This window comes from Helicoverpa armigera, chromosome 15, assembly GCF_030705265.1.
Source record: "Helicoverpa armigera isolate CAAS_96S chromosome 15, ASM3070526v1, whole genome shotgun sequence".
In the NCBI taxonomy this organism is placed as follows: domain Eukaryota; kingdom Metazoa; phylum Arthropoda; class Insecta; order Lepidoptera; family Noctuidae; genus Helicoverpa; species Helicoverpa armigera.
The window spans coordinates 9,985,244-10,000,000 of NC_087134.1; positions in this window are offsets into that span (position 1 = coordinate 9,985,244).

Sequence of the window (14,757 nt, forward strand, 5' to 3'; positions counted from 1 at the left end):
TTAGTTCAGCAGGGCATCCGCTGTCAAAGCCCAGCGGAACTTACTCAACTTGTTTCTGGGTATATGATTAAAGGTTTGATTTTCTTCGAGCTGGATATTTAAATAATTTTCAAAAAAAGAGTAGCCTTATATTGTCGATTTTTCAATGCTTTCAAACTGTTCAGAATGCTTTTACACTGTGGTTTTTTGTCGCGTGTAGCAATACCGTCAGAATATGCGAGACACATTTCGGGTGGTAGATATCCGTAAAAAGACATTTCAATCTACAGTGCGGATTTTAACGTCATTTTTGTACTATCACATTTTATGACTAGACGACTTTATGAGTATTAAAGAAGTCTCAGTCAACTTACTGACCAAACGAATAAAATTCAACTTGCTGCAGATTTCAATAACCATTTGTTGTTTTTCGATTCATGATTGAATTTTGACATAAGCTTCATACAAATTATATCTTTCTATCTCTAATCTAAAAACATGAAAGGATTGGTTCTTGTAATCCGCAGGAAACAAAAACAATACGGTACAGACACAGCAACCGCTCACTTAATATAAAAACGCTAAAACACCGACACTGACCGCTGCTCCATCCAGCATCCTTTATTGCATTCCTCTCGGAGCGAACAATGACTCTTGCTCTGAGAGGAATCGGCTCAACTTGTTCTTGTATGTATGTACGAAGGGTTGTAAGTTGTAATATAGAGATGTACCAGTAAATATATGGGAGTTTTGTAATTAAATTTACCTTCTCAAGAACGTAATTTGGTAAATGGTCAAATCTTAAGTGGTAGTTTTGGTGGAAACCACAGTTACAAGTATGGATAGACTGTTGTTGTACCTAGTAGGCAGATACACCCTCTCTTTTTGGCCTTGCAGCTCTATTTTTTTATTGTACCACCTAGGTAAAGACAATATCCATCTGCACCTTTTTCATAGTTGAATGATTGATTATAATAATTATAATATTACAATAATTATTATTGATGAAACACAAAAAATATCAAAATTTTTTGCTGATTGTGTTTTTGCTCTGTGCTTGAAGCAGCGCAATACGTCTATTTTAAAAAACAATGATAACGCTTTGATCAATAACAAACCTACTCCTTACTTCAAACAATCTCATTTACTTAGAAAGTCACTTTGTTCTCCATACTTAGAAACCAGTACAGCCATATTACTAACTTCATCTTCGGCCGCCATTACAAAATTTCCTCTGCCGATATCCCTGTTGTTGATGCAGGATGTTCACAACGGATGTCGTTTAGCTTCGCTCGTTCCCATAACTTCGTACTTCGCTCGTAACTGACCGAGGGTTGCCATCAAAGATATGACAAGTTTATGTTCGACAGGAAATTTCCGCGAAAATATGCATGGTGGATTGGGTTTTGGTGAGTTGTTTGTTGTGAAGTCGTTTTTTTATTCTGTTGATATATCGTAGTTTTGTAGATAACACTATGCTTGTTTCCTAAGAAGGGCTGGCCAGATTTTAAATATGAGTAATAAAGTAAATATGAGCACAGTGCTATAACACTTCATCAAAAAAAACCGTATCTATTTAAATCCGATAGTTAATGATCCGTTTTCCTAGATGATAGAGCTTTTTCATTAAGTCTTTGTTCCTAAGACCTTTAAAGCAGATTACTGTTACTCTTATAGCATCAGTAATAAATAAGGAGTTTAATCTAAAATCAAGGTAACGAAAAGATTTGGCGAAAAATACATTTTGCGTACCAAAATATCAAAAATATCTTTACCATAAAAGCATTAACTCAAACACACAATCCTGCATAACATTTGCATAGCAAACACGAAACTCCCATTTTTAAAGCGGCTTGCATCTTCTCAAACTGGACGCATACCACGGAGAAAGGAAAGATAGCGGAGATACCATAAGGAAAGGTAGGTCAGGCGCGTTCTTGTAGGTCACGGTAACGTATGGTAGCCGTGATCAAAACTATCACACAACGGCTGGCACATAAGATACCAAGCACACAAGAATATATACGGAAAGCATACAAGAAGATATCAAGTTCTAACCAACGAGGCGTCCAGGTATCTTGTCAAATCACGACCAATCTTTGACAGATTGGACCAAGAAATCGGTCTTTATTAATTATATTAATAGGTTGTAAAGAAAGAATATAAGGGCGGCATATCGTTCATTGTCCCCCGAACAACCGCATTTTACCACGCTACTTTCTGAAGAGATTTGCGTTATGACATCTCCATAACTCTTTTTGTTCTCCATGAACTGGACCGACACAAAATATACATAGAAATAAAATCAGCGTGTATTTGTGTTATAAATTTACGCGTTTACTTAGGCCGCATCAAACGGACGGCACCTAATTGGACATGATCCACGCTTGCTGATATTTTAAAACAAATAAGCGAGCGGCGCCACGGGATAAAGTTAATTTTGTCGTGATACACACGGCTGGTTTGTTTGGGTAGCATGTTATGTTGAGCGTTGAATATTTTTTGTTTTTTTTTTTTATGAGAGTTGGGTGATGCTCGTTTTTTTGGTGTTAATGAATGGGTTTGTGTTTGGAATCTAAAGCAGTTCTTTTGATTCTCTGTTAGAAACGAGAAGAGTAGAGTACAAGCAATAAAAGTATAATTTGTTGTGTTCTATAGAGTAGGTAGGTAGATATTTTCATTTTTCATTTTTTTTAATAAAAATATCTGTTTTTTAATATACTTGTTTCGTAAAGTAAAATTATTCATTATGTAAAATGTATTTCATTAAGTAAAATTCAAATAGACTTGTTTCGTATTTTTATTTATTTACAGTAAAGTAAGTTTGGATTTAGTGGCCAATAAATTCCCAACAAAAAAAAATAGAATTATTTAAAATGTCATACAATTCACAACAGAAAGTGATTACCCTTCGGAAAAAACTAAATAAGTAATAGAACGACAAGATTTCTACATCAAAATATAAGTTTTACTTTTATACAATTTTCTAATAATTAATGCTTAACAAATAATAAGACAGTGTGCCATGTGCGCAGTTGACAAACGGACAAATGTCGCGTTTTGTCTTCGTGTGTGATCTGAGGAGCATTCCTTGAATTCTAAATATTGTCCACGAAGATCATAAGTAAACGGAACGAATAAAAAAATAACAATTTTACCGGAATTAACAATTTGGAATATGGAGGAAGGTTTTTTATCAAAAAAATTAAGTAGGTATATTTTTATTTCATTACACATTCTGCAAAAATAAAGTACCTATACAAAGGCTGTAAGACATATCATTCCCATTGAAACAACATATTACATACACAGAAATATTTTATTTTGATTTCCAGAAAGAAGTACCACACCATTAATTACAAATCCAAGTTATATTTTGCACTACATTATATTGTGTACATAACACCCCATTGTTTTTGCGTCGGGGGTTAAAAACATATCGACATATGGCTCATCATAAATTAGCAAATAGATTGCAACAAAGATATGTAACATTTCCTATCAGTTCTTCAGCCATAAGCGCCATAAGTACAAAACGGACAATCTTAGCTGAACAAACATAGAATCTACTACATATGTATATCTATCTTAGCAGTACAAAATTAAATATACATAGAATCTACCAGACAGTTACATCGTGTGCGATCCGTAGTACATTCCTGTAGCACTACAACACTATTTAAAGACACACAATACGCTTCATCTTTTTGTTTCATCGTCTAGTCTTCAAACGTTTCGTTCTATTTTCGAAAACGTTTTAGCGAATGTATTTGCGTACCTTTTGAGATGGTATCGATGTTTTTTTTATCGTGTTAGGCCATCACTAGAGTGTGAGTTTTTGTAAATTGAATGTATGTAAAGGAAAAAATGTGCTTATGCTGACCTACCTAAGTATATTAAAATAGCATAGGTTTATAACGATGAGTGCACTATTTATATGCACGAATAAGTTTTAAGTTGCCAAATCGCTGATTTGACCAATGTCTGGTTATGGTTTGATTATCATTATAGTAAGATGGTGCTAGTGGGTCTAAATAAATTGTTATGAAATAAGTAAACTACCCTTTACCAATTGCATTAACGTGGTGCCAGAATTAAAATCATCAATTTAGAAATATTTGCTTAAAACAAATCAAATAACACTCAAACTCTCTCAAACGAAAGACCGATTTAAAATCACTAAACCAAGCTGCAAAAACATAAACAGCAAACAATTTAATAAATATTAAAACCAACAAAGTTCTGATACCAATAACATCAGCTTTCACTAATTTAGTTACGCTAAGTCAGAACGGTTCCGAGTTGAATATGACCGCATAACTATCTCCAATTAAAAGGCAAATTATATTGTTCTGATATACTGTACTTATTTATGCAAGGGGATTTCATTTCCATGGGGCTAATTAATCTAGTTATTAAATGCTGATGAAATACCGACTATAATATTGTTTATTTATATTTAATCTGAAGGGTTTGTTTACTTGCAATGTACATATTTGAATAACAGGTTGACTTAGTTGGAAAATTATTTCAGTGCTAGATAGTCTGTTATAAAAGAAGGCCATAAGCTATGTTTATCCTAGAAGGAGAAGTATGTCTGTGACAGACGGACAGACGGACATGACGAAACTATAAGGGTTCCGTTTTTGCCATTTTGGCTACGGAACCCTAAAAAAGACCAAAGCAATCTGGACTTTGAAATATTGAAATCTGTCCAGTCCAGACAATGTCTATAAATATTCGAAGTAGATTTTTGTGAAATAGTACTACGTATATATACGCATAAATATTCTAAACTTTATGTATCTTCTAAATAAGTAAAAAGCCGGTTCTACTCCATAGACATCAAAACTATGATTTGTAGTTGACTCATTAAAAGAGATAAATCATCTTCTATCGCTATTATATGTATTTTCCATTTAGGTGGAGAATCTCAAGAGCAAATTTTTTGGCTTTTTTATCCCCCTTCTAAGCAAAGGCATCACTCTCTTTCGTCATCCACAACGTCAGAGTTAATAAAATACCTATTACAATTACAATTCAAAATCAATTACACCAAATTACGGATACTAATACCACCTCCAAACCTTCACACAGCGCTCAAGTATTCCGTATAATAGCGGGAATTCCACGTCAGATGCGTGCGGAATTCAAAAACTTTGCGCCCAGAACTATGCCGGCTTTCCAACTGAGCGGTCCATTGCCTGATTTAACCAGCTGCATTTAAATCGTTGGCTGTTCAGCCAGCAATGAATGTCGAATGTGAATGCTCATTATGGAGGTTAAAAAGTCAATGAGTATTAATGAGTAGTGATCGGATAATGGTATGGTGAGAACTTGAGAGGTATATGACTACCTAGCTTTTTCCCAACTATGTTGGGGTCGGCTTCCAGTTTAACCAGATGCAAAGGACTGTACCCTGCAGTGAAATAGGGCTGAAAAAGACGATGTAAATAAATAATGAAGAGAGTACTTTTTATAATGTAGTTTTATTTTTCAAAATAAACACGACATTAATCTCGAGCTACAGTCTAAGAAGAAAGTGAATTAATTCTCTTTTCTGCGTTTTAGAAAGTTGTTTATTAATGCATAAAGTTTTTTTTCAGAAACTTAATGAAATAAAAAGTACTTAATTACTTCGTCTTCCTGTTGACACGAGAACAAATTTTGCAATAAAGTGAACTCTCAGACAATTAGTAGTAGAACGTAAATAACACCCCTTTTTGTAAACCGACCATCCATTTAATATCTTTTCGAAAATATTCGAACAAAACAATTTCTTACCCACAAGCGTGGCAACCCCATTCTTTTGTTTATTTTGAGGGTGGCAACACCAACAAAGTTTGTGTAATCTTTTTTTTATTTTTCGCGTGAAGGTTTGTTAACGGAAATCGTTTATTCGGGAAATTATTATTGCAGTTCTATTTTTGCAAACAGGTATTCATTTAGGCTAAAAGTTTTAAAATCCATGTACATTGCATATTGATTCGATCCTGGTGTTATAAAAACAATACTATCTATTACCTATCTATTAACATCCTAAAGAAATACTTCCCACAATAGGATAAAGAGTTGGCCCTTGTCATTCTCAGGTTCTTGACTATTTTCAAGTTTGCCTTTCAATTAAATCACAGACCGTCAGAGTTACTTTCGCATTTATAATATTTGTAAGAATAACATGAAATGCGTCATTCCTGCATCTGTGTCTGTGTCTGTGTATGTGTCTGTGTACCAACTTGCTATCATCGAGTGCATATTGCCAGCACATGAAAATGGAGCGCACACATTTTACATCGGTGGTTAATGATGATTTACGCATAGGCTCAACAAATTACTACACAACAGCCAGTTAATTAGGCCATTTAAAATTTATCATGAGCGCTGATTGGTGTACATCCAATTTGTTCTGAACATGTTTGAAATTATGGCGTTTATTTGTCATTTTCGAACTGTTTATGCACCTATAGGCGAGCGGCGACATAAGCCATTTTAAAATTAAAAATAAAAGTGTGATTATCCAGTTAGATTATAGAAGTCAAACTATCACCATATGCTCGTCCAGACTACGATTATTCCTGAAGAACTTTATGCAAATTAAGTTTTGCAACACTTAGGAGTATTTTTTTTGTTTCTACAAACCCCAATCGTAAGTTTTTTTTGCAGAAATATCATTCATCGCACAAACCATCTATCGTTTTCTTGGTCGTCATCTTCCGCTTATGCATCGACATTCATGCTCGACAACCTTTCTCACAACGGGCATAACAAAGCCAAACCTCAAGGAGTGTGAAGAGAAAAAAATGCACGCTAAAACCGCAGTGAATTAATAGCCACAATTTTTCCAGGTCAACACAACCACACAACCTCCCAGATAAATTACAGAGCAAACTTTAAAATCAAATCGTATAATTAACTTTTTAATAAAAAGAGAAAAAGAAAATAAAATGAGAATGCGAGTTACTCCCGGTAAGCGTGTGTCGTGCGGTACTGGTTAAAAGTTTTAACGAGAATCGGGAATACCAACCAAATTGGCTTCAGGCACGATCGTTTACTTGTTTACCTATGTATATGTGGACTAAGGATGCCTGAAAAAGTACGCGTAGTAGTGAAGGCAAACTCAGTCTCCTTTCCTTCTCCAAGTTTTTTTTTGCTAAATCTACACATTATCAATCTACACATGGCTGTTTGTGTTGGGATGCTAAGGTCAAAATTCATTGTAAGATTAGAAAAAACGTAAAACAAATCATATTAATAGTTCCGAACTGATATTTTAAAGCTGAAGAGTTTGTTAGCACATGCTTATCTCAGGAAATACTGGTGCGATAAAAAAAATCGTTCAGTGTTAGTTACTAAAGACGTAGATTGAAGGAAGTAGTTGGGACCGCGGAGAACAGCTAATTAAAAATAATTTTAAATCATTGATCGCAATTTTTAGCTCCGCATTTTTTTCCAAAGCTGTGCAGAAAATATTTTGAAATTCACTAAAATGTCCGGCATTTTACAAATCAAATTCACGGACTTCTAAAATGGAAATACCTACAGTTTACATTCGATATAGGGATGAAGGCAGCCCTACACACAACTTGCGTACGGTTTCGCCTGTGGTTTTCCACCTAGGCTGAAAGCTGGAAATCTTTTAGTGGAAGTAGAAGTTTGGTTTCGATGAGGATGCCTGTGGTGCGTGAAATAAATACGAGCTTTTATAAACCTTGAGTACCTTTGAGCTGGTTTTGTATCTCTTCTCAGGACAGTCTGTTAGGAAGCCGATCTCAGAGTTCTTAAAATTAATTGACGTATAAAAAAGAGGCACGGGGTGGAGTGATGACTTGCGCAAGACGGCTGGCAGGAATCGGATGCGAGAAGCCGAAAATCGATCTCAGTGGCGAGCACTTGGAGAGGTCTATGTCCAACAGTGGACTGCGATAGGCTAATGATGATGATGACGATGATAAAAAAGTGGTTAACACCGTTAATACCTAGATTGTGATGAGAAAAGTGAAAATTACATTGTTATAGAACTAATTCGATGTGGTATTTGAACAACCCTCACATAGTTATACCAGGCCTCCGTCACTCCATGTACTTGCGCGCTATAAGTGCCTACCGCCCAGCCGAGCGGTCTCGGTCCGCCGGCGGATCAAATTCAGTTGCGGTTTTCACAAGCGAAGCGCGCGCACTCCGTTCAATTTTTAACCGACTTCTAATAGTGCTGTTCGTTCGTACGCGCATTACGATGCCGTGTGGTGCCTTATGTGCTGTAACTTTAAAGATTCTTTTATTTTACCTACACACTGATGTATATAATTATGTTTTATCTAGGTTTCTTCTACAGTCAGCACCAAAAAACAAAAAACAAACTTACAAAAATAATAAAACAAACTTTAAAAAAAGAGAACCGACTTCAAAACACTAAACCGTAAGAAATAATTTATTTTTTGATGTCGGTGCTTTTTCGATTCGTAATTACCAGCTGTTAGCACCAACATAATTACCAGCTGTTAGCACCAACATAAAAAAAAAACAAATTATTTCTTACGGCTTTGTGCCTTATTTGAAGTCGGTTCTCTTTTTTTAAGGCTTTTTTTTTCATTTCTAGTGAACATCTCCGAAGATCATCATCAAACTAAGAAGTATTATACTTATTTTAAAACGTTCTCCTAAATGTAACAAATCCTTTTCTGAAAATCGCATCGATATCGGTTTAGCCAAACGCGAGATTATCGCGCACAAACATACATACCTACAAACCATACAAGTCAAACTTCTCAGTTTGGCCTGTACCTATGTCTAATCACCTCCTTTTTTAAGTTGGTTAAATATTTTATAAATGATAAAATTTTTAACTGCCACATAAAAGTCAGAACATATTCACAGTTCTCAATAACATAGATAAAAAGTTATGTTAATTTAATTTTACCGAAGAGGCAGCCCTGCGATTACTGTGGAATCGCGCGGTGCGAAGCAATCACTGCTGTACGCTTGAGCATTTAGGCGCATTTTAGCATACAGTGGTTGCTGACGCGAAGGAGTAGGCAATTATCGTAATAGGTATTGGAAGTTTTCTACTGAGTGAAGTATCTGTAGTAATCTGTGGTTATACCACAACCACTAAGGGCAAGTTCAATAGAGATCTAATAACGATATCCTATCAATATGCGAAGCAAGACTACTCCAAGAGTACTCACGTAGACTTCATCATGTTTCATATAGGGTGTCCATCATTGCGTCACAGACTAAAAAATATTAACGGGCAAACCCATCTTCATCAACGGTGACAAAGCGCCCCTATCACTCTGTGTCAACTTTTCAAAAAAACTACGTCCTACAAACGATCTATCTTGCCAACTTTTACTTCGCATTGCAAATTAGGTTACGTGTAGATGAAACGCTGTTGGAACTAGTTATAACCAGTTAAAACCGGTTAAAACTGGTCATAACTGGGCGAGAGCGGTTTAATTGTAAAGCGAGTTGTGGTCAATTTGCGGTTGATTGAGAGTTCGAATTGTGAAGAGGAATTTGCTAGAAATACGTGTTTTTGGATGGCTTTAGGTAAACGATTTAGTATGGAACTGAAAGTTTATTATTGTAGCCTGTTTTTGTTTAAATCTCTTTTTGCAAAATACTGCAGTGTAATCGTCAGGGTATTATGCAATTATCACCATGATAAATGACTATCAGAAAAGTCCAAAAAGACTTTCAGGAAGTATTTTGGTTCCACGAAAAAAAATGCTAGCTTAGTTCACAACCGTATGATTAAACTCCTTAACAACTCCCCAAGAAAATGAAATCTTTATCAATTCCATTTCAATTTACGACCAAGCATTTAAACCCATTCTTCCGATTCCTCATAAACTTATATCTCTGTCCCCACATACATTCCACATATATGTACATACACACATCGGCGATTGTCGTAACGCCCGCCACAAACTGCGGTTGGGTCGGAAGCATAGTCGCAAGTGCGCGCCGACACTTAGCGACGTTATTGCCACTTAAGATACTGGGGATTACTTAATCTGTTCCTTGGTTTATAATGGGGGTCTGTTTTCGTTAGTGTCGTATTATTAAAGTTGTGTATATTTGGAGCAAATTCTTCAAAGTCAAAGTCAAATGTGCCTTTGCACGCTCTTATGAAACGTCGCACTAACACGGTTTCAAAAAGTTGGTGTCATGGAGAAGAGAAGGCAAGAAACTCCAACCTTACCTTTGCTATTGACTTATCACTCTGCAGATTTTCCCTTAAGAATTCCAGCCTTTTAGGCATGAGTACATGCGGGTTCGATACCACATGAGGCAAGTGCCCACGTAAGGTCTAAGTTATATGTTTACATTTCAGCTTAGATATTTGGGGAAAGCTTAGCTAAATGATGTTTTTATCCACTAAAATAACATGTTAATCAAACTTATAATGTTATTTTTACACAGTTCAAACCATAAGTTTAAATTGGAACGAAAACGAATATTTCTCTTGACTGATTGACAAACCAATTGGTGACTACGAAATTGCTGGATATCTGTCAATCAACCTCAACGAAGGTGTGGATAATTGACAGTTCAAGGTAGCTGTCATAACTTGTCACCTGTCATCTGTCAAACGATTTAAAAATAATATCACAAAAAGGTAGGTAGGTAAGTTTTTTAACTTGGGAGTTTGAGTACCTTTTTTTTCAATAAATTATTGAACCATATGGACTTTTAAAAAGTATATTAAAGTTTAAATTATATTATACGTTTTTGTCCTTTTGTGAAATAATCTACATTAAGAGGAAACAGTTTTTTGTTTGTCAATTAATAAAGTCTTTCTTAACTACTGAACCGATTTTAGAAATTGATTTTTGTGATTTTATTTATTTATTTATCTATATACATTTACCATTACAGGTTACCCCAATGCGATAAATGTGCCTTAATTAACATATAAATTATTTATACTAAAAACTAAAGTATTTATCTACTACCTATAACTAATAATAAATAATGCATTCCTTGTGAATTGCTATATTATCCCCGTATAATTCATACAGTAGTTCTTATAGGACGCAGCGAAACCGCGAAAAACAGCTAGTCAAGTTATAATAATAACCATTTTCCACATGTCTACCACTCTTTATGATAAGTTTTAGTGTAAGATAGTAAGCACGACCTTTTATAGCAATCAACTAACACGCCACTCGATATTATTAAAGCCTAGGTTTTGCTTATCACGGTAAGAGCAATACATGGATGTGGTTGCAATGTCGGTCGGAACTGGGTATCATCATTATTATAATTTAAATTCTCTATACACATGTAGTACATAATGTTAGTTTGTGTACTATAAATATACTTTTAAAGGGTCCGAAACTAATGAACCTTTTTGAAAAAATATTTTAGTGTTGGGAAGGTAGACTATCCCCGAATAATTTAGGCTATATTTTGTTCCGGTAGAAGAAAGAGTTTCACCAGGATGCGGGTGAAACCATGGGAAAACAGTTACTTTTCATATACAGAAATATAAAAATCCGGGGGAATGGAAAACTTATGCCGTTGCTTACAAATATATAGGTATTCGACAAATAAGACTTACCTAAACAATGTGACTCTCGTATATGCCCGACTTCAACCTTTCCTAAATTAAATTACCTAGGTACAATTTCTAAAGTTATATGCGCATATATTATTAGTCAAATATGTATGTCAGTATGTTCAGAAGGGCACGGTCGGACCATTCAGAAACTTCACAGACTTCTAACTTCTGGGGTCTGTTGGGAGGTCTGATTTCAAGAAAGTTCTGACGTGAAGTAGTTTGTAAGGTATTGTTTGTAATTTGATCAAAATATTCATAAAATGAAATGACTAGTTCGTTCCTGTGAATTTACTACTGAAGTTATAACAAAGAATAGACCCAGTTAAAGGGTTTAATTTTGAATGTGTTTTGGTATTGCTTTAGTTAATTAATGCAAGTCAAACTCATAGATATAAATAACTAGCATCCGGATTTATCCACGTCCCATGGGAACTACACCACGCACCAGAATATAAAAATTAGCTTATATCCTTCCTCGATAAATATGATATCTAATACTGAAGGATTTTAAAATAATAATCGGTTCGGCGCTGGGCACTAGCGCTGCAATACAGAACCATGCTAATTTCAGGATGTAACAAACGACGAACGAGGTCTTCAGCTTCATCGATATTTTCTTCTCGTCCGATTACCTCGTTAGTAGGACATTAGTTAAATTAACTAAATTATATAAAAAAGTCAGTACCAAAATCAATAAGAAATCTTCAAGAACCGTACAAAGTTTGCGACAATCGAGTCTGTCGTCAAACTATCGGCGACTGGTAGAAACTGACCGCTGCCGCTGGAATTAGGTCACCAGCTTGAGCAATGAATATCATTACTGTTAGACGTGACTCAGATGAAGGGTATATTTTAGTAGGTTTTATTCAGTTATTGGGTTGCTTCAATATGTTTGAGGGTTCGAAGGTAGAAAGGGTTTGTTATTTTTTATTATGAAGGTAAAATTGGTTTGATGATAAAAAAGTAAATGGTTATAAAAATAAAGAAATTAATAAAATTATATAGGTTTGGAAGCAGTCGTTGCCACAGACTACAAAACAGCAAAAGATTGTTTTGTATAATGCGTTACTCAGAGTTGAGAAGACACTGTTTCGTTTTAAATAACTGTAACTTAACTTTATTCCCTGGAGCGCACACACTGACACAAATAACTGCAACTTTACACTGTATTTCATACGGATGTAAACAAATTGTTTCAATATGTAGATATAGTGCTCAATGTAAACTAAGTAGGTAATTTCAATCTACATTTGACGCAGCAAGTTCTTATGTCTATTAACCTTACATTTGACTTAAAACATGTATCACATCTCTCATATTCCTTCGCATATTAAACTCCCATACCAACCTAAGGCTATTTATATAATACAAAAAACGCATTGTACCGTCAGGTTGGCTGGCTCTTGTCGCGGTTCACTAAAAGCAGCCTCGTGTCAAGTGCGCGGTCTTCAAGGGCCTTCCCTGTGACCTCACGCGGTGTTTACATCACTGGATGTAGTTTTTAAGGGGTCCGGAATAAGTTTAGGGAATAATTGTTGAAGATTTAATCTTGGGTTTGATAGTTAATGGTAGAGAATAAGAAAAAGCACTGTAACATCAGCCCTTACTTTGGTCGATAAAGGGGTGCCACAGGGATCTATACTGGGTCCTGTTCTTTTCATACTGTACTGTGCCGATATTGTAAACTGCCTCCGAAAATGTAAATACCACATATATGCTGACGATGTACAGTTATACTTGTCTTTTGAACCAGATGACTATAAAACATCTATAACTGACCTAAATGAAGACCTTCACAGAATAGCCGTCTGGTCAAAGGAAAATTGTTTGGCTCTTAATCCGGCCAAAACAAAATATATGGTATTTGGCACAAAGCAGCAGTTGAAAAGACTTCCACCAACACTCAATCTTCAACTGATGGGTGAACCCATTGAGCGAGTAGACGAGGCGCGTAATCTTGGTTTAAATATGGACAGTAGTTTGCGATTCGAAAAGCACGTGGCTACTTCGGTACAGAACTGCTTCTATCGTCTGAAAATTCTTTATAAAATCAGACCTTTTCTGTCAGAGACGATTCGCGAACAACTCGTCGAATCGCTTGTTTTGTCGAAATTAAACTACGTCGACACAGTCTACGGGCCGCGTCTATTAGCTCGCACCGAGCGACTCATACAGAGAGTGCAAAATGCCTGTACGCGCTTCTGTTACAAGATTCCCCCAAGAGGTCATGTCACGCCATTCCTCAACAAAAACGCCATGCTCAAAATGAAATCAAGACGTAAGCTGCATTTAGCATGTCTTCTCTTTGGAGTCATTAAATACCAACAGCCAGCTTACTTATATGGCAAGCTGAATTGGATTAATGACAGCCGTACATGCGCTAGAAGACAATGCTCGAAACAACTTTGCATCCAGCCACATAGAACCACGGCATTTAGAGGGAGTTTCCGATATGCAGCAGCGAAAGTGTGGAACAATATTCCACCACCTATTAGGGTTATAAACACAATCGATAGCTTTAAGAGACGTTTACGGCAGTACTTGGTAGATGCGCAACGGAAGCTTGATATGACGAAGGCAAATATTTGTATTATCTAATCAATAATTTTAAATTATATGTATACTCACCCAATGTGGACTGCTAGAACTAACAGCTGTGTAAAAATCGTATTTTACGAGTTTGTACAAATCACAATTTATCATTGCTCATTTGTGTTCAATTGCACTGCATTAAACACTGTAACATTTCATCTGTGTGAAAAAAGTCGTCGCTGAGCGATGCTTCCTCAGGATTGCGATTAGTCACGGTATGAATTTATTTATGTTTACCTCCGCTTTTTTATTTATTTTATTTTTGTGACTAATCCTTCAGATTATGATTCAGGTTTCTTTTTTTTATATTTTTTATTTAGTAGTTTAGTAGTTTTATGATTTTTCTGTCTAGAGCATAAATCATTTCATATCGTTTGACACCCGCAACTCCTCATAGGTCCAGTTGAAAACCAGCGTCAGACACTAGCTGTCTGGCATAATGCTGAACTGGACCTATTTGGCGCAACCGTTTGTAACCTATTATATATTTTTTAATTTCCATTTTTATTTCTGTGTGTGTTGTGCCAAATAAATAATTTTTCTTTCTTCTTTCAGAATTGGCCTTCTTGTGGGCGGTTTGTAGTGTTCGAGTCGCAGTATCATGCAAAGACATTACAAGA